Source organism: Crassostrea angulata, chromosome 9 (assembly GCF_025612915.1).
Source record: "Crassostrea angulata isolate pt1a10 chromosome 9, ASM2561291v2, whole genome shotgun sequence".
NCBI classification, from domain to species: domain Eukaryota; kingdom Metazoa; phylum Mollusca; class Bivalvia; order Ostreida; family Ostreidae; genus Magallana; species Magallana angulata.
This window is the reverse complement of record NC_069119.1, coordinates 774,260-799,964: the sequence shown is the minus strand read 5'-3', so window position 1 is coordinate 799,964 and position 25,705 is coordinate 774,260. Positions and strand designations below refer to the sequence as shown.

Here is a 25,705-nt window from a genome sequence, read left to right as displayed (position 1 = left end):
TAGATCCGCGTATGCCCATGACTACTAAAAGTTACATTCATAAAGAACAATTAAAGTGATTTTAGACGTAGGTTGTTTATGGTAATTGTAAGGTACAATGGAAATATTTAATTTGGGGTGATTAAAAAAAAAGTCCCGAACATCAATATTACACAGATGAGGGTTGGGGAGTTCTGTCCAGATTATCAACTTGGTTGGAACTGAGTTTCATGAAAACAAAACAGAACCTCTGTGGCAACGCATTTTGAAGTCCGTTGAAAACCCTTTTTAAAAAATACTAATGAATATGATTTACCGCCTTTGTTGACAACAGGGGGGGGGTGTTAAAGATATACAGTTCAGTTACCAGTACATCATTGAAATTGATTACGGGAGGATTTTTTAAGGTCCCGTCATTTATCTTTCTTTCCAAAATATGAAATATAAAGCAAGCTTTACGCGTGCTCAGAACGGGAAAAGACTTAGGAATAAGATCGGCCGTAGACAAGGTACAATGTTTGAAAAAAAAAACCACCGAACTGCCCTTTACCCCCCTCCCAAAAAAAGTTTCTCCCGTGGAATAAAATATGAAGACCGTAATTGAATGTACATGTAACTACATTTGTACTAGAACTACTAAGCATTAAAAAAAAACTATCGATAGTTTATCAATGTAAAGTAGTCCCCTTCAACATCTGGTGTTTATTTTACTGAGTAAACATGTAAAAAATAAAAAAAGAATACATATACTTAAGCAGTATCGCTAAAAAAAAAAAGGTTTAATTTATATATGATAATATAATGAAAAATCAATTCTTAAAACTTTGCTTTAATGACAATAGAATTAACTTTCTTGTTGCATAATTGTAAAAGAAGTTGTTTTAAAAATACGTATGAAATATATTTTCAAACTAAAAGCATATAGAAATCAATGGAACTACTTCTGTAAATTAAATGTAATATGAAAAGTGTAATTTATAGTCTTATAAACAAAAAGAATCCAATTATGAAAACTGGTTCTTTCATAACACTTGACCATTTTTACAAATATAAATTGCAAATTTTCAATTATTTCGATTGTTTCCATTGTTTAGACCATATTTTCATCCTTGATTTAATTTTTGTTCTTAAAAATAATATCTTATATGGTTTTCACTTTGAAATAACTTTTTCGGCCATATTTTGAATATACATTAAGTACTGTATCTCAAGACTGGCATTGCTTAAGAATATTTAAAAGCGTTTCACAGTTAAGATAGCGCCTTTGATACGGCGCGCAATGCCGACACCGGCGCAATCTGTCGCGGTACTTCAAACCGCTCGTTGGGGGAAGCCTTATCAATGGAACCCCGACAAAATCCTTATAAAAACCGTATCGACACAAAAAAGTCATATTATTCCCCAAAGAGTTGACAACAATAGCAGAATGTCTTCCGCCAACGTGATGCAGTTAGCTAAGAGATTGGACCACTCCGAGATTTACTTTAAGAAAGCCTGCCTCCAGATTGTGATGCTCAACGAGAAACTTTCCTCCGCCAGCAGACGATACCGAATGGCGCACGCCTCCGGTCGTTGTTCTTTCCGGTACTCTCTACGTCTGCGCCTGGCGGCAATCGAGGGTCTACGCAACGTTTACTACGAATACGCCATGATCAAAGCTCAGGAGATGCAACAAGTCAGGCGTGACTCAGAAGAAGAGGAGGAAGATGGACATGTCATGGTCCAATGATTTCACAGCTACCGTCCTATCAACATTTGCCATAAATAAGAAACGGCTCTTTTCAGAGCCACTCAAATTATTTGAAAAGAATGTCTCTTTAACACACTCTGAACAAGGTAAAAGTGTACACATTCACTAAAGATATGTGTAACACAGCCACCTGACGTTATAAAAGTTTTCTCCTAATAAATATCAACGCATTTTGATTATATAACTCCATGTATATAATTATTTAGTTGCTAAAATTTCAAGAAAGGACCCCAATTAAAAACTTGAAATGCAACGCATTAATGCCATTTGAAGAAAAAAACACAGCATTTAAATACCAAGTTTATTACAACCCAAACTGTGCTGAAAAAAATAAACAAATAGTTACCTTATGATAGTCTGTGTTATCAATGTTCTAATTTACCAGCAGCTAGGTTTGAAATAAAGTGGGGCTTTTTTTATTGAAAAGTAATTCAAATTAAGTTCAAACACCATGCACATACATGTTTATTATTTACTATTATGTGTTACATAAGCGTCGGAACCCCCTTTTTTTGCAAAGTTAAACCTAACCACAAGGCACATAGCATCACAGGCACCTGAATTTTTATCAATCAGTCGCTTAATAAGTCATATATCAAAAAATTATACCCCTACTATATATAAATACATGTATTTATATATAGTAGGGGTAGAATTTTTTGATATATGACTTATTAAGCGACTGATTGATAAAAATTCAGGTGCCTGTGATAGCATCGAGAATGGGTTAGCCCCGACATTTCCGAATTGAAATGAAAATAAGGAAATATTAAGAGTGATATTGAAAATCCCCCCCCCCATCACGGAATTTTTTGATTTTGGTAATATTAAGTTTTTGGTAGGTGTATAAGATTTTTTTGGAGTAATAGTATAGTACGCTTACACCCCCCCCCCCCCCACCAACACGGAATAGGAATTTTATTATTTAGGGAATCAGCCTTTTTTTTTTGGCTTGTCAAGATTTCTGATGATTAGTCAAGCTCCCCCCTTTCAATTTTCTTCTGACGCCACTGTGTAAAAATATTTTTACATCCACCATGTATGATTCCCTATATTTCTTACGGAAATTGATTGTAATTCATAGCTCGGTAAAAACAGACAGGACTACACGTCCCGTTTATCGATCGGTTGAAAGCCATGATGATGTCAGACCCAAAGTTCATTTCAAGAAGATTCGGTTCTTGAGCCTCTTTCGTTTCTCTCACGTACTGATGTACATGTACATTAACAATAATTTGGTTGACTTTTCTTAATTTATACGGTCATACATAGTCAAGCTTTTTCCTTGTGCCATCAAATGATTCTCATATGTTACTGAATTGCCCCAACTGTGAATGTTTTGATAGATGTGGATGTCAATGACAGTAGGAATTTTAGCTCGTCGTGCAGGGTTGGTAGGGGTGAATCATCTATATTTATTTATTATACTTTCATTTTTTTTAATACTGAATCTGATTGGTTGAGACGAAGTTAATAATTCGTTCTATTACCCTCAGCAACTTACTTGGCAACGAATTGTTACATGCGCGTAAATTAAGCGCGTAAGGTTCGCCGTAAAATTCAAGTCAATCCTATCAAAATTATTATTTTTTTTTAATCAAGACATTCAGTATAATAAAACGAATGGTGCCCGTTTGGGAGAGTAACAGTTGAAATTGAAACGCCTAAAACACATTGTCAACCTCCGCACTATTTATATAGTGCATGTTGTATGTTCTTTCTGATAAAGTTGACTCATAAATGTTATGCAATAACAATTGCACCCCCCCCCCCACTATTTTATGAACAATATCACTTTGGAAATAGATATTATGTTAATTTATAAGAAACATTTTTTTTATTCTATTCAATACTTTTATAATACATGCACGTGATTACACCTACCGCTATTATTTTGTAAACAATATTCCAAAATCTTTAGTCCTTAAATTCTTAAAACAACAGTTAGCTGGTTGTGGTGACAGTCATTGAAGCCATTGTCCAAGTTGAAGTATTTATAACGGCACATTGTCAAAACATCAAATGCGTATTATGGTTTCCATTTGAAAGTGCCGAACAGAGAGAGAGAGAGAGAGAGAGAGAGAGAGAGAGAGAGAGAGAGAGAGAGAGAGAGAGATCTTACAATCAATTAAAAGTTATTAATTTTGATAAATTCTAGATGCTAATCAAAGTAACACGTACAGGCGTTTATTTGTTAGTTTGATAAAACCAAGATATTGTGATATACATGTTACTTTCAACGTATGGGTCACCTATCACTTATCTACACAAGCAAGTTATATATTTTAACCCAATTATAAATGAACGGAAATGTTATTCGATCATATGTGTGTTATAAAAGCAATGTTCATTTTAATAGTCTAATTCGAATCCATAGAACTCGATAAAAACATTAACGCCATAGCTCTAGAAACTGAGACTGCGCAAATGTACATAAAACAAGGGCCTTTCAAATAAGATTTGCTATTGTTTTAAGGACCAGTATTTGTATTTCCGTTTTGGTACATTTGAATAAATAAATCATTAGCTAGCAACAACATATGACAAAAAAGACAATGCATATTATCAATTAGCAGTGGCGTCGGAAGCAAATTGGAAGTGGGGGGTAGACTAATCCTCAGAAATCTTGTCAAGCAAAAACAAAAAAAAACTAATTCCCAAAATCATGAAAATCCTAATCCATTGGGGGGGGGGGGTGTTAGTCTAGTATATCTATGACTCCAACTTCTCAATATTTCAATCTTTTCAAGGTAAAGATCCTTAAGGAACAATTATGTTTGCTGCGAGAAAAAGTGTGGGGGGGGGGGGGGGGGCTGAACCCTCTATGATGCTATGTGCCTAATGGTTAGGTCTAACTTTGCAAAAAAAGTGGGGGGCTAACCCCCCCCCCCCCCCCATAGCCCCCCCCCCCCCCCCCCCGGTTCCGACGCCTATGATAAGTGTCTATTTTCAACTTAAAATAAGAATTTAGACCCATGCAGGAATGGAAATAAATGCAATGTCCATATAGGTACTACCCCCCCCCCCTCTCCCCCCCACTGAGAATCAAATGGTCGTCATCTTAGTTGTATACACCGTTTAATAACAGGATAGTAAGTTCTAACTCTTTATCATAAATCATTTATATAATTAGACAAAATTGGAGAGGGAGGATTCCTGAAACTTATCCGCGGGATCTTTTGTCAACAGCTTAAAAATTGTATTTACTTGAAACTATTTTAGTGAAACTACTTTTGAGATAATTTGTGAATGAGGAAGAAGACATTAACCTGAAAAGACGGGCCCACAAAAAGACTATTAACAATTATTTGAAAACATATTGGAGCTAGTAGAACAATTTTCACAAAACCTTGAAATTTCGGTAGGGCTTAGCTATCTATTCCTTTCGTCATAACAAGTTAAAACTGACGCAGTTTCAAACGAATTTATGCATTGATTGCGTAGTCTTAGCTCAAGGGCCAGAAAAATCTTGTTAATTTCTAAGAACCATGGCTGAGTGGCCAGCAATGAAATAGACAGGCCTACGTCACATAGCTGTTTGACAGAATTACCCAAAGAGTCGACTTAATTATCTGACAAGTGGTGGCAGATCTATGCCACCATACCAAAGTCCAAGCTCTCGTTAAAATAGTTTCAACATCAGAAAAAAAACGGCATGCACTTCAATTTTTGGATGTTGTCCTAGAACACACCAAGCGGTGCACAAAAATTGAATACCGCATTAGATTTTATTTAACGATTATTTCCATTTGTACATGTCAAATTGGTTATGTAAGTTTAAATATTTCATTTACAATAATAAATATACTCTATACACTTGATGACGTTTAAATTTATGCTCATGGCTCATGAATAGGCTACGTGTATTCACAAGAAATATTGAACGTTGCAGATTTCCAATTCAATCGTAAAGGGAACTATGCACTCAATGTAAATATTACGTCATGTAAATAGTCTTCGAATATTTGCAAACACAACAGAATTGTCATACCCGCTTACATGCAGGTATCTCCTGTAATACACGACAGTCCTATAGTTTGTGTCCGCTGGCTGACAACGCACTAAAAACGTTATAAACACATATATAACAGACGTGGTAGAAACACCAAGGGAGTACCATAACTTATTTTAAAATAGATTCAAGTTCCTTTTACATGTACAATTTGAAAAACGTACGCGCCTAATCTAATAAAAATAAGACTTGTATGAGTATCGTAGAGGAGCGGCATTACAAGACTAATTTTAATTAGATTGGTACGCGCCGACCCCCCCCCCCCCTTCTGGAAACAGAAAGCATTTACATGTTTTGAACCCCCCCCCCCCCCAAAAAAAAAAATATTAAAAAAAATAAAAAAACTAAAAAAAAAATATAAAAAATACAAATCCTCCCATGGTAACATATATACACAGTCATGTATTAAGTTTCTTTTTGTCAAAGAACTTTACATTGTATATGATAAAACTATTGTTCAAGCAATCGCTCAATGTCTTCAGTAAAACAAAACTGTTTGAAAACAAGCCGTTTTACGCTAAAATGCAAATATAACTTTGGAAAAGAAAATTTTATATGTTTTTTTTTTTAAATTGTTGGCTTATGAATCCAAATGAAAATTATGAAAATATTTCAAATGTATATCTGACAGAGGAAGCAAAGATTAACACACTGTAAATTGATAATGTTCATTATATAGGGCCATTAAAGACCCATATCACATATAGTCCTATAATTTTTTTAAACATTAACCTTGAAGACCGCATATTAAATTACTATACGTTAAAGGGCAGATAACTCGAAGATTGACTGCACAAAAGTACAATGGTATTTAATAAGAACCCCTCAGTGTGCAGTGAACCTGTAGAGGGTCCAGGGATAATCCTTGGCCAAGGGGAGATCTGTATGAAAAATGTCACATTCAAATGAATTTTTGTTACATTCTAATAATGGATTTTTTTTTCAAAATTTCTCATAATTTTTACTTTTAAAATGTTCATTGATATTGAAAATGTACATTTTTATGGTCTTAATTTATTTTGTAGAAATAAATATCCGTTTTACTTAAAGGGGAAGGAAAGTCAAAAACATAATTTATTTATTTTAATAAAGTGGTGTAAATTATCACATGTGGTCATGCTGTTTTGAAAATAAAATACGTTATTAAGCTTTAATGAACGTTTGAAATTGGAGAAATCGTATTTACTGGAGACTGACATGATGTAGAAATCTTTTGTATTAAAAACCAAAAAAATTAATTATTTTGACGTCACACCATCTATTCCGGTTTGGTTTACATATACAAACAAGAAATCATTTTGACGCAAGCGTCAAATGGGCCGCAAAAATATAATTGTTGTATGAATCATCATTGGCTGTTTACATAAAAAACACACCACAAAGAAAATAACGAGTTTGTTGTACTAATTTTAATGGTAGATTTGATTTTAATTACTATATTTTCAGCAACTCGTTTTGAAGTTTGACATTTTACTACATGTATTATTATTAAAAATAGAGTTTGAAAATTTTTTCCAAAATGGAATTATAAATCGTATCTACACTACAGTTTATGAAGATAATTATTGTTATTCCAAAAGAATTAAAAATAAATCAGGTTAGCTCAAATTTCATATTTTTGCGTAAAAAAATGATATGGATGTCATTTCAAGATAATTTTCTGCCACATCTCACATGGAAATATAACAAATTCACACACAAAGTCATTTTATTTGACGCAGCACAAATTCAAATACATCATCTATATAAAAGTCCATGTCATTCAAGTCTTTAGTATTTCAGGTCTTTAGTATGTCCTGTATACCGATTCCGATACAATGAAAAACTCCGAAATTCTCCGAATTTATTATTGTCTCGATAAAAATGCGTTTAACACGACAGTCTATGACCAACTTTTCATTTACGAGCAAAACAAAAAAATATGTAATATTTTTAAAAGGCATTAAACATATTTCTACATGCAAATTTACTTTAAATTAATAAAAATGAGAATAATATTAATTCATTTAAAAAAAAACTATCCCGCAGAAACGCAGTTACAATATTTAAATGTGTATCAAATAACAGACCGCCTCCTGGCGGCCCGTAATGAATGTACACAGTGCTCTGAATATAATTAACGCTGGTTTATGCCTTTCTGTTACTCAAATAATCGACTAAACAAAATTGATAATGTTTGAGTTCACACGTCAATCTAAAGAATAAATACATGTATCATTGTATGCATAAATATATGCATTTTCATAAGTAAATGAAAGCTGTTAATCTGCTATCATTCAAAGTTGAAAACGACCTCGATTAAATTTTTTATTCCAAGTCAAGTTCTTCGCTAACTGAATAAATGTTATAATTGTAATCGGGATGTTTAAATTTCATTTTTTAAAGTCGGAATTACCATGTTGAAATAACGACGGCAGACATTTTCTATTATACTTGGCATCTGTTGACAATTTCCACATTTACGCGGAGATTTCTCCAACACTAACCTCCGCTTTTAGATTTCAACGATCGCTTAATTTAAATTTCCGGCCGCCATAGGGGCTGCCATTGAACGGTACAGGACCTTAAATGACATAACACTGAATTTTAACGAGGGGAAACATCGTACAGAAACTGTACATAAATGTACAGTTCAGAGATTTCTCAAAGAACAGGGATATAAACGAAAAGTTGTGCGAAAACGTAAGGTTGTTCGTGAAGTGAACCGAAAAAAGCGATTATCTTGGTGTTTAGAGAAACGACGATTAACAGTAGACCAACATTGGAACAAAGTAATATTTTCTGACGAAAGCCAAATTGTTATTGGTGAAAACACAGAGTTTATGTCTGGAGGAAGGCAAATGAAGCGTATATCTACCTCAGTGCATGTGCCCCCCTCGTTAAGCGTCGAGTTGCAGTTATGGTGTGGGGATGCATAACTTATGATGGTGTTGGGACTTTGTGGCTTGTTGATGGCAACATAACTGCTCTTAAGTATATTGACATACTCGACGAACACTTGTGGCCAGTTATAGCGAGGCATTTTTCTGATAACCTTACCTTTTCCAAGATGACAATGCACCCGTGCACAGAGCCAGGATTACTTGTGAATATAAGGTTAACTAGACACGATCTCGTTGCGAGCAACGAGTGGGTCTTCCGTCCGATTTTTGAATAGATTAGATTGAACTTATCACTTCAAAGATAAAATCGTAGATCTAAGCGAAAAATAGTAAAAAAAAAATTGCGGCAATCGGGGCTTGAACCCGGGTCACCTGGGCCATGTCCACGACTCTATCGACTTAGTTACTCAGACTCTCGCTTCAGAACTTTGACGCTTAATTTCTCTAGAATGCCTGAATTACCTGAAAGCACCTTGTTGCGAGCAACGAGTGGGTCTTTCGTTTGATTTTGAATTGATAGGGTTCAATTAAACTGTTGACATTTGGTACGATTTACTATCATATTAACTTCCTTTTAAACTAATTTTTCAACCTACACTGCGAAATGCAGATTTCCGGAAAACGTCATTTTTAAACTTCAATTTCTCTGCATTGCGTTGTCCGATTTTAAGGAGGCTGGGGGTCCAAAAAAAAATTCTCCAAAATTCACCAAATTTGCAGCAACACGTTTTGAAGTTAAACATTTTACTATTATTTTTAAGAATCGAGTTCGTTACCGTAAGCATCCCTAGCCTAACGGTAATTGTATGATAATTGCAATAGTATGAAGTAATGGAGAACACATTAATCAACTCATCATTATTCTCTTGGATATTATGTATTTCAAACCATTTTGATATTTTTGTTTCATTGTATTGAATTAAGTCTTCATGAATTAGTTTATATGATTTCAAGGGACCTCATAATAAGTAGAAATTAATGGATTATTTTAAAGGTACATGTAAGATCATCTCATTCAGTAGAATCTGCACAATTTTAGAATTAAAAAATATGCCGGATATTTTTTTCCTATTTTGTTTGACGCAGCGCATAAAAAATTAAAATATATCATCTATATAAATGTTCATGTTATTCAGGTCTTTAGTATTTCAGGTCTTTAGTACGTCCCTTATACCGATTGTTTTGAAACAAATGGAAAACTCCGAAATTTTCCGAACAGATTATAGTCTCGAGAAAAAAACGTGTCTAACATGACAGCCTATGACCTACTTTACATTTACGGGTAAAAAAAAAATATATTCTTTTTTAAAAGGCATAAAACATATTTCTATATGCAAATTTATTTTTAGTTCATAAAGAAAGGCATATTATAAATTCTGTTTAAAAAAAAACCTATCCCGCAGAAACGCAGAGACAATATTAAAATGTATATCAAATAACGGACCGCCTTCTGGCGGCCCGTAATAATGCAATTGCAATTGTATACATTGAAATAAAAAACAATTATACTTATTTCATGCAGTAATAACAAACTCTCTAAAACACAACACAAGGGATTCAGAATGTAAATATTGGCACTTTCTTGAATGTATTCAATAATGTATTGTAATACACTTTTTGTGGAATTTCAGTTTTTCCTGTGTGTCTGTCGATGTCGGAGCATTTTTCCGGATTGGGCGAAACATTTTTCACACTCTGGGCATGCGTAAGGTTTTCTCCCCGCTGTGGGTCCGCTCGTGCTTCATGCAGGTGGAGTAGTCCGCAAATGCACGAGTGCAGGTTCGGCACTTGTACGGTTTCTCGCCTGTGTGAATCCGGAAGTACGTGCGCAGAGTGGACTTCTGGGTAAAGGCCTTGCCGCAGATGGAACATTTGTGAGGCCGGATGCCGGTGTGGGAAGCAATGTGATAGTTTCTCTGTAAGTCTTCCCGCACACATGACACTGGTGTTTGGTGTGTTTAATCTTGACAGCAGATGACACAATTTCAGCAGACGACACGTTCCTGGCCTCTAAAACGTCACAGGGTTTTGAACAACTATCCATGATGGACTCATACACACACCGGATCATCAAAGTTAGAACATTCGTTTTTCATTCAGGATTCCTAAAAAAAACTTCTGTTGCAGTTGCTCAATAGCACTGGAGTTAGGGGAAACGGGGCCACTGGAACTGATGAAGGCATTGTCCCTGAAGCTGTGGTATCCACTGTCAAACTCCTCATCCATGAAATCAGAAGCCAGGTAGTCAACAGTGATGTTATCAGAGAGTTTGGGTAATTTTGGCTAAATACAGTCAGTTTGAATGGTTGCTAGTGGCCTTCTTGAACTTCTAAGCTACATCATGGCAATTACATGTATATTTACTTGTCTTTACTAAGTCTCAGAGTAATGTGTATAATGCAGAAACTATTCAAAATTCAAAACCATTTTTCTATGATATTCTAATAAATTCAAATGTCATTGTGATCTGTGTATCAATAGAACATCCCCTGGACCTTAGGTGGTAAGATGTAATTAAGAAAATAAACCCACAAAAAATATAAACCATTAAATTTGGTTTATCATGAATATTCAAATAAAGATATTAAGTAGGTTAGATGTAATTAATAAAGCAGAAATTTCTTACAATTTTATAACTTTTATTATTACATTAAGTAACAATATTATTAGCAAATACTATGATGGAAGGAATTTAAGGTAATCCTTTTCCTTTCTTTTAGAGACTGTTGTAAATAGTAATTGCAATTAAATGAAAAGATAATAACTAAATGATCAATTTATTATCTTTTTTGTAGCTTTGAAGAAATAATAAATCAAGAATACATGCATACAAATTGTTCCACGTCTTTTCATTGTGTTCACTGCAATAAAAGTTAAAAACAATGTCATTATTTTACCTGTTCTTTTTTTTTACCGTTCATTGAAAATATTCTCTATATCCCTGTCAATTAACATGGACAATCATTTCACTTTCTCTTAATCATTGACAGTTCATACATTTATGTCTTGTTTTTCCATCATTCACAGACATGGTACACATTTTAGTTAAAGAGAATGCGAACTTCCTCTTTGAATTGCCTCCCCTTATCACCGGCTTTCTGGCAGTAGAACTCGGCAGGTGCCCTCAGTCCTAGGTTGACCAGTAGACAGGCTTATTCCAGGTAAACGGCTTCCACCAGTGACACTGTAAACACACATATAGAAATAGATCACAATGTAGATATGCTTTCTATGAAACTAACTATCAATAAACTATTAAAAGACAATTGCTATTATCTGTAAGCCTCCCTCTCTCTCTCTCTCTCTCTCTCTCTCTCTCTCTCTCTCTCTCTCTCTCTCTCTCTCTCTCTCTCTCTCTCTCTCTTAATAGTCTAATTCGAATCCATAGAACTCGATAAAAACATTATCGCCATAGCTCTAGAAACTGAGATTGGGCAAATGTACGTAAAACAAGGGCCCTTCAAATTCAATTTGCTATTCTTTTAAGGGTCAGTATTTTATTTCCATTTTGGTACATTTGAATAAATAAATCTTTAGCTAGCAACAAAATCTGACAAAAAAAACCCACTGAATATTATCTGATAGTGTCTATTTTCAACTTAAAATAAGAATTTAGACCCAAGAGGGAATGGATATAAATGCTATGTCCATATAGGTACTACCCCCCTCCCCCCCCCCACTCAGAATCAAATGGTTGTCATCTTGGTTATATACACCGTTTAATAACAGGATAGTAAGTTCTAACTCTTTATCATAAATCATTTATATAATCAGACAAAATTAGAGAGGGAGGATTCCTGAAACTTACATGTATACTTGGGATCTTTTTTCAAGAGCTTAAAAATTGTATTTACTTGAAACTATTTAGTGAAACTACCTTTCAGAGAATTTGTGAATTAGGAAGAAGACATTAAGCTGAAAAGACGGGGCCCACAAAAAAGACAGTTAACATTAATTTGAAAGCAGATTGGAGCTAGTAGAACAATTTTAACAAGACCTTGGAATTTCGGTAGGGCGAAGTTATCTATTCCTTACATCATAACAAGTTAAAAAATGACGCGGTTTCAAACGAATCAATGCATCGATTGCGTAGAAAGGCCAAAACAATCTTGTTAAAATCTAAGAACCATGGCTGAGTGGCCAGCAAAGAAATAGACAGGCCTACGTCACATTGCTGTCACATTGCTGTTTAACAGAATTACCTAAAGTCCAAGCTCTCGTTAAAATGGTTCCAACAACAGAAAAAAGGGCACGCTCTTAAATTTTTGGATGTTGTCGGTCCTAGAACAAACCAATCGGTGCAGAAAAATTGAATGCCGCATTAGATTTTATTTCACGAATTTTTTCCATTTGTACATGTCAAATGGGATATTATGTAAGTTTGAATATTTCATTTAATTTTACAATAATAAATATACTCCATACACTTGAAGACGTTTAAATTCATGCTCATGGCGCATGAATAGGATATGTGTATTCACAAGAAATATTAAACGTGCAGATTTCAAATTCAATCGAATGGGGAAAAATACACTCAATGTAAATATTACGCCATGTAAAGAGTCTTCGATTCGAATATTTGCAAACACATCAGAATTGTCATACCCGCTTACATGCAGGTATCTCCTGCAATACTTGACAGTCCTATAGTTTGTGTCCGCTGGCTGACGACGCACTAAAAACGTTATAAACACATTTATAGCAGACGCGATAGAAACATCAAGGGAGTACCATAACTTATTTTAAATTAAATTCTAGTTTCTTTTACATGTACATTTTGAAAAACGTATGCGCCGACCCCCCCCCCCCCCCCCACTTCCTTCTGGAAACAGAAAGCATTTACTTGTATTGAACCCCCCCCCCAAAAAAAAAAAAAAATAAATAAAAAAATACCGATCCTGCCATGGTAACATATACACAGTCATGTATTATGTTTCTTTTTGTCAAAGAACTATATAATTATGATAATACTATTATTCAAGCAATCGTTCAATGTCTTCAGTAAAACAAAACTGTTTGAAAACAAGCCGTTTAACTCTAAAATGCAAAAATGGTGGGAAAAGGAAAATCTTTTATGTCATTTTTGAAAATTGTGGGCTTATGATTTAAATGAAAAAATTATGAAAATATTTCACATGTATATTTGACAAAGGAAGCAAGATTAACCCACTGTAAATTGATGTTCATTTTATAGGGCCATTAAAGGCCCATATCACATATAGTCCTATAATTTTTTAAACATTAACCTTGAAGACCGCATATTAAATTACTATACATTAAAGGGCAGATAACTCGAAGATTGACTGAACAAAAGTACAATGGTATAACAACCCCTCAGTGGGCAGTGAACCTGTAGTGGGTCTGTGGATAATTCTTGGCAGAGGAGAGATCTGTATGGAAAATGTCACATTCAAATGAATTTTTGTTTCATTCTAATAATGGACTTTTTAAAACAATTTCTCTTAATTTTTAATTTTGATATATTCATTGATATTGAAAATATAATTTTTTAGGTCTTTTAAAAATCTTTTGGGAAAATAAAATATCCGTTTTAATTGAATATTGTTTCAAAAAAAGTGTTTCTGTTTTACAAAATAAACCAACAACTATTAATGTATGAATAGAATATTTATTTTTTTAATAAATGAAAATCTTGAAATGATGTTTTTTTTTTTTTACAAAATACACAACATTCAAACACAATTACAAGTACTGCATACATTTACATAAACATTCCACATGTTAAAATACATGAAACATAATGCAATACATTTACGGTACATTGAAATAATGAACAATACTGATTTCATGCAGTAATAACAATCTCTTTCAAAAACAACACAAGGGATTCAGAATGTAAATATTGACACTTTCTTGAATGTATTCTATAATGTATAGGCACTTTTTTGTGGAATTTCAGTTTTTCCTGTGTGTCTCCGATGTCGGAGCATATTTCCGGATTGGGCGAAACACTTTCCACACTCTGGGCATGCGTAAGGCTTCTCCACGCTGTGGGTCCGCTCGTGCTTCATGCAGGTGGAGTAGTCCGCAAATGCACGAGTGCTGGTCTTGCACTTGTACGGTTTATCGCCTGTGTGAATCCGGAAGTGTGTGCGCATAGTGGACTTCTGGGTAAAGGCCTTGCCGCAGATGGAACATTTGTGAGGCTGGATGCCGGTGTGGGTAGCCATGTGATAGTTCAAGTTGGTGTTTCCTCTGTAGGTCTTCCCGCACACAGGACACTGGTGCTTGGAGTGCTTAAACTTGACGGCAGATGACACAATGAAAGCAGACGACACGGTCTTGGCCTCTAAAACGTCACAGGTTTTTGAACAACTATCCATGATGGACTCGTACACACACCAGATCATCAAAATTAGAACACTCGTTTTTCATGCTGGAATCCTCAAGAAACTTCTGTTGCAGTTGGTCCATGGCACTGGAGTTGGGAGAAATGGAGCCACTGGAATTGATGGAGGCATTGTCACTGAAGCTGTGATATCCACTGTCAAACTCCTCATCCATGAAATCAGAAGCCAGGTAGTCAACAGTGATGTTATCAGAGAGTTTGGGTAATTTTGGCTAAATACAGTCAGTTTGAATGGTTGCTAGTGGCATTCTTGAACTAAGCTACATCATGGAAATTACAGGTATATTTAATTGTCTTTACAATTGGTCTCAGAGTTATGTGTATAATGCAGAGAAATGTTTATTTAAAACTGTTTTGCTATAATATTCTCATAGATTCAAATATCATTTCGACTCGTGTATCAATAGAACATCCCCTGGACCTAAGGTGGTAAGATGTAATTAAGAAAAAAAAACTTAAATATAAACCATTAAATTTGGTTTAACATGAATATTCAAATAATTTAAACATATATATTTAGTAGGTTAGATATAATTAATAAAGCAAAAAGTTATTACAATTTTATAACATGATTTGATATTACATTAAATAACAATATCATTAAAATACTATGATGGAAGGAATTTAAGGTAATCATACCATTTCCTTTCTTTTAGAGACTGTTGTAAATAGTAATTGCAATTAAATGAAAAGATAATGACTAAATGATCAATTCATTGTCGTTTTTGAAGCTTTGAAGAAATAATAAATCAAGAATACATGCATACAAATTGTTTCGCGTCTTTTCATTGTGTTCACTGCAATAAAAGTTCAAAACAATGCCATCTTTTTACCTGTTCCTTTTTACCGTTCATTGAAAATATTCTCTGTATCCCTGTCAATTAACATGGACAATCATTTCACTTTTTCTAAATCATTGACAGTTCATACATTTATGTCTTGTCTTTCCATCATTCACAGACATGGTACACATTTTAGTTAAAGAGAATGCGAACTTCCTCTTTGAATTGCCTCCCCTTATCACCGGCTTTCTGGCAGTAGAACTCGGCAGGTGCCCTCAGTCCTAGGTTGACCAGTAGACAGGCTTATTCCAGGTAAACGGCTTCCACCAGTGACACTGTAAACACACATATAGAAATAGATCACAATGTAGATATGCTTTCTATGAAACTAACTATCAATAAACTATTAAAAGACAATTGCTATTATCTGTAAGCCTCTCTCTCTCTCTCTCTCTCTCTCTCTCTCTCTCTCTCTCTCTCTCTCTCTCTCTCTCTTGTTACAATATCTATGTATCAATAAAAAGAGAAAATGATGAATTTTGTTAGAAAGTAAAGAATAATGCAGCCATCAATTACGACTGTATTAGAGTGTATATGGCTTTTAAAATATGAGAAATAAAAAAATGATATAAAGGGGATTTTGAGTCTAATTGCAATACACCTAAGCATTTTGAGCCTCTCTCTATGCATTGGCATGCATGTTCAAGTCAGGAATTTGCATGAATATTTCAACATCAGGAGGACTGATAGACCCAGCTGATAACTAGTAATTATTATTGCAATTTGCAGAATGTTATTTGGTTTGGTTTTTTTTTTAACTTTTATAAAACACCAAGTACATGTATTCATGATGTTAATTGATAAATACTATTACTGGTACATGTATGGATTTACATTTTTTTTACACTGATATGACTTACTCAAGCACGTTAAATGGCGTTACACATAAACATACCACACATATAACATCTACTATAACAATTTTACCTGAGTCGACCTCTGCTATGTCTATAATTAGATCTTCTGATGCTGAGGCCAACATTGTACCGTCATGGCTGAAGCTCAGAGTTCTGACTGGCCACCCTAACCTGAAATCAACACATTAAATGTCCATGTCTCTGTTTTTTCAGTAATTGCAATAAAACAGAAATACCATTCGACCAAAAATAAGAGATCCCTAATAAGTAGAGTTTATATGATAAAAAGATGGTTGCAATTCTTATAAATTATTCTTAAGAAACATAGACCAAATTTCATGGCTTATATATGACTTCTTGGGCATGTTGAACAATGTCATATAAAATGCATAAACTACATATTAAACTTGACATCAGTGAATCTTTATTAAGCTTTAGAATTCAAAAACCTATAAATTTTCTAAATCTTATCATACATTAATGTATATACAGAGACATTTTCCTGGTAGTAGATCTGAAATAACACCATTTTTAAAACAAGAAAAAAAATTATCTGGTAAGTTTTTGAGACCATTATGAGTGTACATGTGTAGTTTCTATGCAACAAAATGTGCAGCACTTGTGAAGTGAATCTTAAATGTAATATATTGTGCACAACTCTTACTACGTGGAGAGGGTTTTAATACAGGCTAGCTCTGCTTCGTCCCAAATACTGACCAAGACGTCTGCTCTACCGGTGGCAAAGTACTTTCCCTTGGGGTCAAACTCGATACAGATGCAGCTAGCAGGGTGAGCATTCAGGGTGTGCTGGAGTTTTAAATCTGGGTAGCTGTCAATGACAAGGTGTTCTATTTGCATACAGTTCAATGCATTTAAAATTATCAAATTGCTGCACAAGATATTGAGTAAAATAAATATGCACAATTAATATGAAAAATTTTGCGTTACATTGAGCTGTAATAACAATCAATTACCTAACCATTTGTTCACTGATGCTTCCTTATACTGCAATGTATCGTGCTCCATCTAATGATCTGTCTAAAAACTATCTCAGTATGTTTATGCTGCCTTGCCCACTCGTCAAGAAGAACAGGTCCCCGTCGTTGTTCCAAGAGATCCCATTGACCTCAATCTTAAACTTTTCCTTGGCGTTTGACCTCTGACTTCTGACATCAATAAAAGTAATTAGGTCATCCTTATTGTTCAAGGCCAAAGTGCTGCCATCTGGTGACCAGCAGATGTTTATGTTTTCACCTTAAATTTTGATTTATAGCGAGCGCAGCGAGACGGTGCGAAGCGCCGCTCGCGTGGCCAGCTCCATAGACAACGTGTAGGAGCGGATCCGGAGAAATTTCGAGTTGAAATCTGCACATTGTTCAAAGAAATTTTTATGAGGCCACGTGAAAAAGTTCTACATATCCCAATAATCCTTGGCGGTGCATAGCAACATGGTGGAACAGGAAGCGTTTCTACGGAAAATTCTTAACTCTAAATCGCATACATCATTTTCATTTAACAACAAAAAATCCTTTTAAAAATACTGAAGTAAACAACACATTTGCTTACGTAAAAAACTGTACCTATCTGAACCTTTGTTGACATATGACGTCATTTCCTTTCCCGAATTTATCCGAACATTTACGAAAACTGTCGAGAGCAAGAAAGCTAAGTATGACGTAAAAGTGATCTCGCGCTTGAGGTGGATCAAGCATCTTTACATGATGTAGGAAGTACTCGGTATCAGTGTTAATTGCGACTTTTAGCTGATTAGTTTTGTTTTGATATTTGTTTTTGGTTAGTAAATAACCATGCAAGTTCCATGCTTAATTTACTGTATATTGATCCAATCATATATGCATACGTTACGGTTAGGTAGATGATAAAAAAATATTAAAAAAGAAAATTATCAGATCTACGTGCAGCCACGTCATTTTGTAATAAATGAATAAAACAACAATGAGAAAAAATAAACTGTTAAATATGTGGCCAAATCTTTAAATAATATTGGATATCACACACTAAAAAGGGTGAGGACAAATGTCTACAACGCATATATAGCATACAAAAAATTTAAAAAGATAAAAACAAAACTGATGTTACAGAGGAAAATAATTAAAACACAGATAAGAACAAGGGCAAAAATGAAAATGAACACAGACACGTAATTTATTGTTTACTGATTTAATGATCATTAATAAAAAGCAAAGGAATGCTAAATAAAACATAATTATATTTACATAAAAAAACTAAAACGGCTTTGTATTTTACATCAAGATATTTCAATAAGTCTGTTTAACATTTTATCAATGCTCATTGATACATGTAGTTTGTGTGAGTGTATTAGCCTAGGATGGGACATATTGGAATAAATGTTTGACAACCACGGGTTCATTGTGGTGGTAAAGGTGTTCGAGACAAAGCCAAAGTTTTTGGTTGGGAAAGTCCACAGGTTGCATTTAACAATGATGAGAAATCTGTAGTTCCTTCTGCGCTTGCCCCAACGGTCACACCGTAAACATATTAGTTAAGGATATGTGAACCTGACATGAAACTAATTGAATAATTGAAAAAATTGTTTAAAGAGACTCTAATCGATTCGTTTTTGTCAAAAAAGACATTTTAAGCATATGTAAATGAGTTCGTTTCCATGGCAACGACCTTCAAACTTACCAATGTTCAAAAAATTAGAACGAGAAAAAAAAACTTAAATGCAAATTAAAAATGTCATAAAAGACATATTTACAATTAACTAGAAAACTTTTCTCACCAAAATATTAAAAAGGTTAATAAAATACTCTATTTATCTGGAAATGGAATATAAGAATTCCTTTTATTTAATCCGCTATTTTAGTTTGAATTTCCTCTGACCAATTAAAAAAGTGACATTTTTTGACGTGACCAGAGCTAGAAAAATGGCAAAAAATACTATTTCCTATAATTACACTCTTATTTTTTTAATGTAATTTTGAAGAAATGATAAATAGCAAAAAATTAATAATAAATAATTGGCATGTTGGTGAATTGGAAAAAAAAATAATAACGTCTGAATTTCCTCTGACCTCTATTGAAATAAATGCTACAAACCATACATGCTGTTAGAAAAGACGCATAATTCAGTTTTAAATGGCAATTTCTTTCAACTAGTTATACTGTGAACCTGCATAAGTTCTTGTAGAACAAAATTAATGGAGTTGTGTCGCAAATACTAAAATTAATTGAATAAAAAAGGCTGAAAATCCGAATTTTCTCTGATCTGACTTTTACAAAAAATCCCTCTTTGCGCTTCATGAAAGTCAATACTGCCATGAATGGTTGTATTTCTAAAAACCAATCATATATAGAGAAAATGATTCTTTAAATTAACAATTTTTTCACTTGCTACATAGTTTATTTTAATGGTAATTAACAGAGTGTCATAGTTGTGTATCTGATATAATCAAGAAACTCTAGTCTCTGTACATAAAAAAAAAAAACATGCATGAAAACTTTCATACACACAATCTTTATTAAGCCTTTGTTGAAAGATTTAAAATACAATCAAACCAAATAAATCAGAGGTTTCATAAAAATCATATACTGATTGTAATTAGTTTGAATTTCCTCTATCAATCTTTAAAAGATTTGTCTGATTTACAAGGTATTGCATTAAAATGGGTGTCGGAAAATGGAGAATCTTTCAAATGATTACAGGTATAAAATGATATTTGATACTTAATCCTGATAATTCTTTAAATCATATTATCTGATTGGACTAAACAACACTGCAGATTCTGAAATGATTTATGATTTGTCCTAATGTATATACATGATTGTATGCAATCCTATAATTCCTTTGAACTTGAACCCTTCCTTGGTCCCCATATTGGTCTTGATGCTATTTATAATGTATGATTTTGACTTTATCAGAATGATTATACAGGGTAATATATTACAATGGTTCAGCCTCAATTTGAACTAAAAAATAGAAAATGTGGAAGGCCACACCAATTAAATTTCTTTTTCATCGGATCCTGCATGCTCGTGTTTAAATAAAACTTTACAAATCATATCATTATGTACCGCCTAAAAATTTCGGCTACAAAAAATAATAATCTTATTATTTTATCGCTCGCCCGCTTGTACACTTTTCCACTTAATGTCCGACAAGGAAGGAATTATATTGGTGTGGCCTAACTAGGATATATATATTTTTTTCATGCAAAAATTATAAAAATATAGATAAGTTATATATATCAGTATATATAACAAAAAATATTCTTATTCACAAAAATCATTTCAAAAAATATTTAAAATTAAAAATTTTACTCAACCATACATTCATAACTCATTCAAAAACTCTGTAATTTAAGAGGACTGATATTTTCTGTGAGGCTTGTTGTATATAAGTGTCATAATGATGATCTCAACTTGATCTACATCAGTAACCTCATCAGGGTTTTAAAATAAAACAGACTTCAGACAGATAAATAGATGGACAGACTGATACTAACAGACAGAAATGATGATTTGATATACTATGCAATCATCAAATTAAACATAATTATAAACATATCATGTTTATAATTATGTCTTATTAAGACATATATTTTAAAAACCAGTTTCTCCACATGAACAGTAAACAGTATATAGCCATTACAAACTTCATTACTGCACTTGGTCAGTATAAACAACTTCTGATATCTATCAATTGTATTTCTTATAGCATATGCATTATCATAATATATATTCTTTTACAATACTAATTCTCAATTGTATGCATTATATGTCCAAATTATTCATGACTCTTGGAGTTTCAGAAATGGTTTTCAAATCCAAGTAAATGTAATAAATCATAAATGGTAGATTATCACTGGTTTGGTCCAGTTTCATATTTCAGGATATGTTGTGTTGCTTATTAATTGTCTTAATATTATATCATAAATGTTCAAATAAATATTGTCATCCTTAAATGACCAAATAAATGATCCAGGTCATCAATCGGGAAAGGCTTTATCAGGATGAACATAAGAGAAACAATAATCTGATTATCAGCTCTCCTCTTCATCACTCATGGTTTCAGTTCTTTACATCAGTCTTATATTTTCCGCATTGTGTCTTGTATTAGGAATGACCTCGTTTACACATACCAGTGATGTTCTCATCTCTTGGAGGTTTTAAAAGTCTGTATTAAAAAAACAAACTGATATTACTGGTACTGTTACTTATAACATATAAGAAGGACTCCTATGAAAGGATGATTTTAAGAAGCTACATGTGGAAAAATAAAATTCATATAGGCATAGTATGAAGGTGTATGCAACATAGACAGACAGAACCTTATATAAATGGATTATTCTATATAAAAATTTGATATCCGGTGAAACTTGTCAACATTTTATTCTCATCTTGAAAATTTAAATTAATGTTACTTAATTTCATATCTTATATAACTGTGTGTATTAAGAAATCTTATGTTTTCATGATTTGAAAATAATGGGAAAAAATAAGAATTTGTAACAATAATGAACACATCACATGAAATCTAAATATGATGTGAGCAATTCTATCAACCGATAAACCATGATATATATAGATTATTACATGGCAATTTTTATATCGCATCCTATATTAGCCCGAGGTCGCGGTATATCAGCCCGAGAGCCGTCAGGCTCGAGGGCTGATATACCGCGACCGAGGGCTAATATAGGAAGCAATATAAAAATTGCCATGTTATGATTTTTATATCATATAATTATAGAAAATATTAAAGAGACAGTAAAAACATCATGTGATGAATGACTATTGTTAACAAATCGCTCCGTGTCTATATATTTGATAAACTTCCATGAAATTTTTGCGCCAGCTGTTTGTATACTAGGTTGACTTCAACATAACTTTTTGACGTCATACTCGGAGATCGGAGTTGAACGACGCATATCGAACACTACGTCATAATAACCAATGATTAAGGGAAAGGGGTGTGATATAACATCCGATGATTGCCGGAGAGGGGTGTGATATAAGATTTATATCACACCCCTAGGGTTTATATCACACCCCTAGGCAAATTTTTGGTTTATATCGCACAGGGCGGAAAAGGGTATATTTTCTATAAGTATACGATATACTTATTTTTCTTTCAACTGTACTTTGATTTTTACAGTTCAATAAAGGTGAATATCAGTCAGCTGTTCAAATGTTTTCACAGTACAGAGAATCAACATTATCAGTTATTGATAGTGAATAAAAGATTAATTCTTTATGTTATGAACTATATGTGCTAAAATATCATCAATACAAACATATAACCTATTTCCTTACAAATATACTGTTCAAGCTAATGTGCATGAATGTGTTACACTAAAAATCATTTTGTGAGTAAATGTTGGTAAATAAGCTTGTCATATGCGAGAGTTAACTCAGTGCCCTCTATGCGGTTAACCTTACCATTTATCATGGTTAATTTCACTTGAGAAAATTCGAACTTAAATTGTGATTACTTTAATTACAAACACTGACTGAATTAACAATGAATAATTTTTATGTTTGAACAAATTAGGATTATTGTGTAGCTATTCTGCATATAGGCTAGGCGATATTGTTTTCACGTGGATGGTATACGAGCATAATGGGGCCAGCGGTAAATGGCACAAAGGATTTAGCGTTCAGAAAATATAATATGTCAATTTGACCAAACAATCCCTTCAGCAACGACCCAATCCGGATTATGTGGTCCAGCACATTTGAGCCAAGACCCAAAAAATGGTGGACACCCAATCATCTTGTGCCTGTTGTGTCTCATAGCTGCACCCACACCAATTCCTTGCCTGACATCAACTTTAGCTTCATGTTTCATCAGAAGAAAAAGTCAACGCCCGTTCATTCGAAACGACAAGAAAAGATAATGGATCATCAACCACTTTCTCCGTGTACATCACCATCATCGGCTTCTTCCACACCAACATCATTGCCATTCGTACCGTCAGTTACCTTCAAGAAAAGACCACGTGTTGTCAGCTTAACCCCATCACCAGAGTGCAAAAAACGACAATGTGTCCTTGACGAAATTCCGCCTCCTGAGCCTTAAAAGAGACAGAAAAGGAAGATCCATTTAACACCATCACCAAAGTGCAAAAAACTACGTGGCTTTGACGAAACTCCGTCTCCTGACCCCAAAAAGAGACACAGTATATCACCAATATCATCACCAAATTCCACCTTCAATTCTACGCTGAGTTTGTCCAATCGCTTTTCTGCGCTTGAAGATGATAAAGACTGTGTTGACGAGGACTGTGCTGACGAGGACGATGATGTAAAGGACACTCCAGTATTGAACCCACTCCCAAACAACCAATTCCTGAACATTGATGCCGCCTACCAACTAATCAAAGCGTCAACTCCGTCAAACATTGAAGACAAAATACCGACTGGGCCCAAAGAAAACATATACATTCTTGTTAAGACGACCACCAACAGCAAACAAGAATTTCCAGACGACTGTGGAGTGTGGGGGCGTGCTGGGACAACTGTGAATTCAACATTCATAGAAAAAGACGGCAAATTGAAGACAGCGGTTGTGAGGGATAGCCAAATCTGTGTCGAGAGGAAAGTGCAAAACGTACGGCAATACGTTCCGATAGTGCCCCAAACCGCCGATGACAGTGTAGTAAAATGCCACCGATATTACTCTAAACTCAAGAGCTCGGATCAATTTAAACGGAGAGTGACAATTTTTACAAAATTACCATCATCTAACAAAGACAAACAAGACATTGCAGTGGTGGAATACCAAGGTTCCGGGGAGTCACCAAAACTACCGCATGGCAACTGCACCAAGGCATCGGTCCCCTACCGCCGCACAGATCCAGCCATTCTCCGAGAAGCAGCCCACATCACAAAGCAACATCACCAAATGCCAATGACAACCTGTCAACAAATTATGCAAAATGATTTGATCAACGCTCCCCGTGCCAAACAAATAAGAGACAAAGTATACCGAGAAACCAAGAAGACAGACAATGAAAAATTTCCACTTTACAATATTGCCGACGAAGTACTTTGCGTGATAAACATGTGCCAAAACGGGGAAAATAATGTGAGAGAAATATTTCTAACACCGAACAAACCTCCCAGCGTTATTGTGTATTCAGATGAGCAACTAGAGGATATGAAATCCAACTGCATAGGACCAAACGGGAGTGTCATCGGAATAGACAGAACTTTCAATCTTGGGCCATGTTTTGTGACAACAACAACGTACAAAAATGTCAAAATTCTCAAACGCGAAACATTACAAAATCCAATTTTCCTGGGACCAATATTTCTTCAATGGGACGGTGAAACTAACAGTTATTTTAAGTTTTTGTGTCATCTAAATTCAAAGTTAGGTTTTCCATCCGGACTTAAATTGGGAAGTGACGAGGAAAAAAGCCATCAAAAATGCCAGAATTCAATCCTTTCACAAACCATGTCACCTTCTGTGCACCAAACATCTAAAAGACAATGTCAGGCGTTATCTCAAAGACAAGGATGGCTGCAGGGCGAAGAGAGACTATAGTAAAATCAATTTTCGGCCACGGTGGACTTTTAAATAGTGATGATTCGTTTTCTTTTGAATCGAAATTCGCGGATATGGATAGTGTTCTTGCCAAATTTCCAAATGTTCAAAACCACTTCCAGAAACGTTTGAAACCACTACTATACGACTATGTTTTCCTTCCTCTTCAAAATGGAACTGTGAACGAGCTGTGGACTAATACCAACTCCGAGTCTCTTAACAACAGATTAAAACAATCGACCAACTGGAAACCACAAAAGCTTCCTGATCTCATTCATAAATTAAATGAAATCAGCTCATTTCAACTTATGACCTTCGCCGAGCCATCCAAGGTAATGGTAACTATATCTTGGATGACACAGTGAAACGCCATCATGTGTCTCCAGACGTATGGGTAAAAATGAGCAAGAGCGAAAAACAGAAACGAACCTGGAAACTCCTGACACAGAAGCCGGTGGATCCTGATAGAAGAAACCA

At 34.3% G+C, this 25,705-nt stretch overlaps 1 protein-coding gene and 2 pseudogenes across 1 annotated transcript in view; all 3 read right to left on the bottom strand.

The window, feature by feature from the left end:
• LOC128162609 (zinc finger protein 300-like) overlaps window positions 1-25,705 on the bottom strand; it is a 292,098-nt gene that overhangs the window by 211,490 nt on the left and 54,903 nt on the right. The gene's annotated exons all lie outside the window — the stretch shown is intronic.
• Window positions 1-25,705, bottom strand: part of LOC128162592 (THO complex subunit 3-like) — a 34,810-nt pseudogene that overhangs the window by 5,473 nt on the left and 3,632 nt on the right.
• LOC128162601 (zinc finger protein 354A-like) lies at window positions 14,652-15,196 on the bottom strand (annotated as a pseudogene).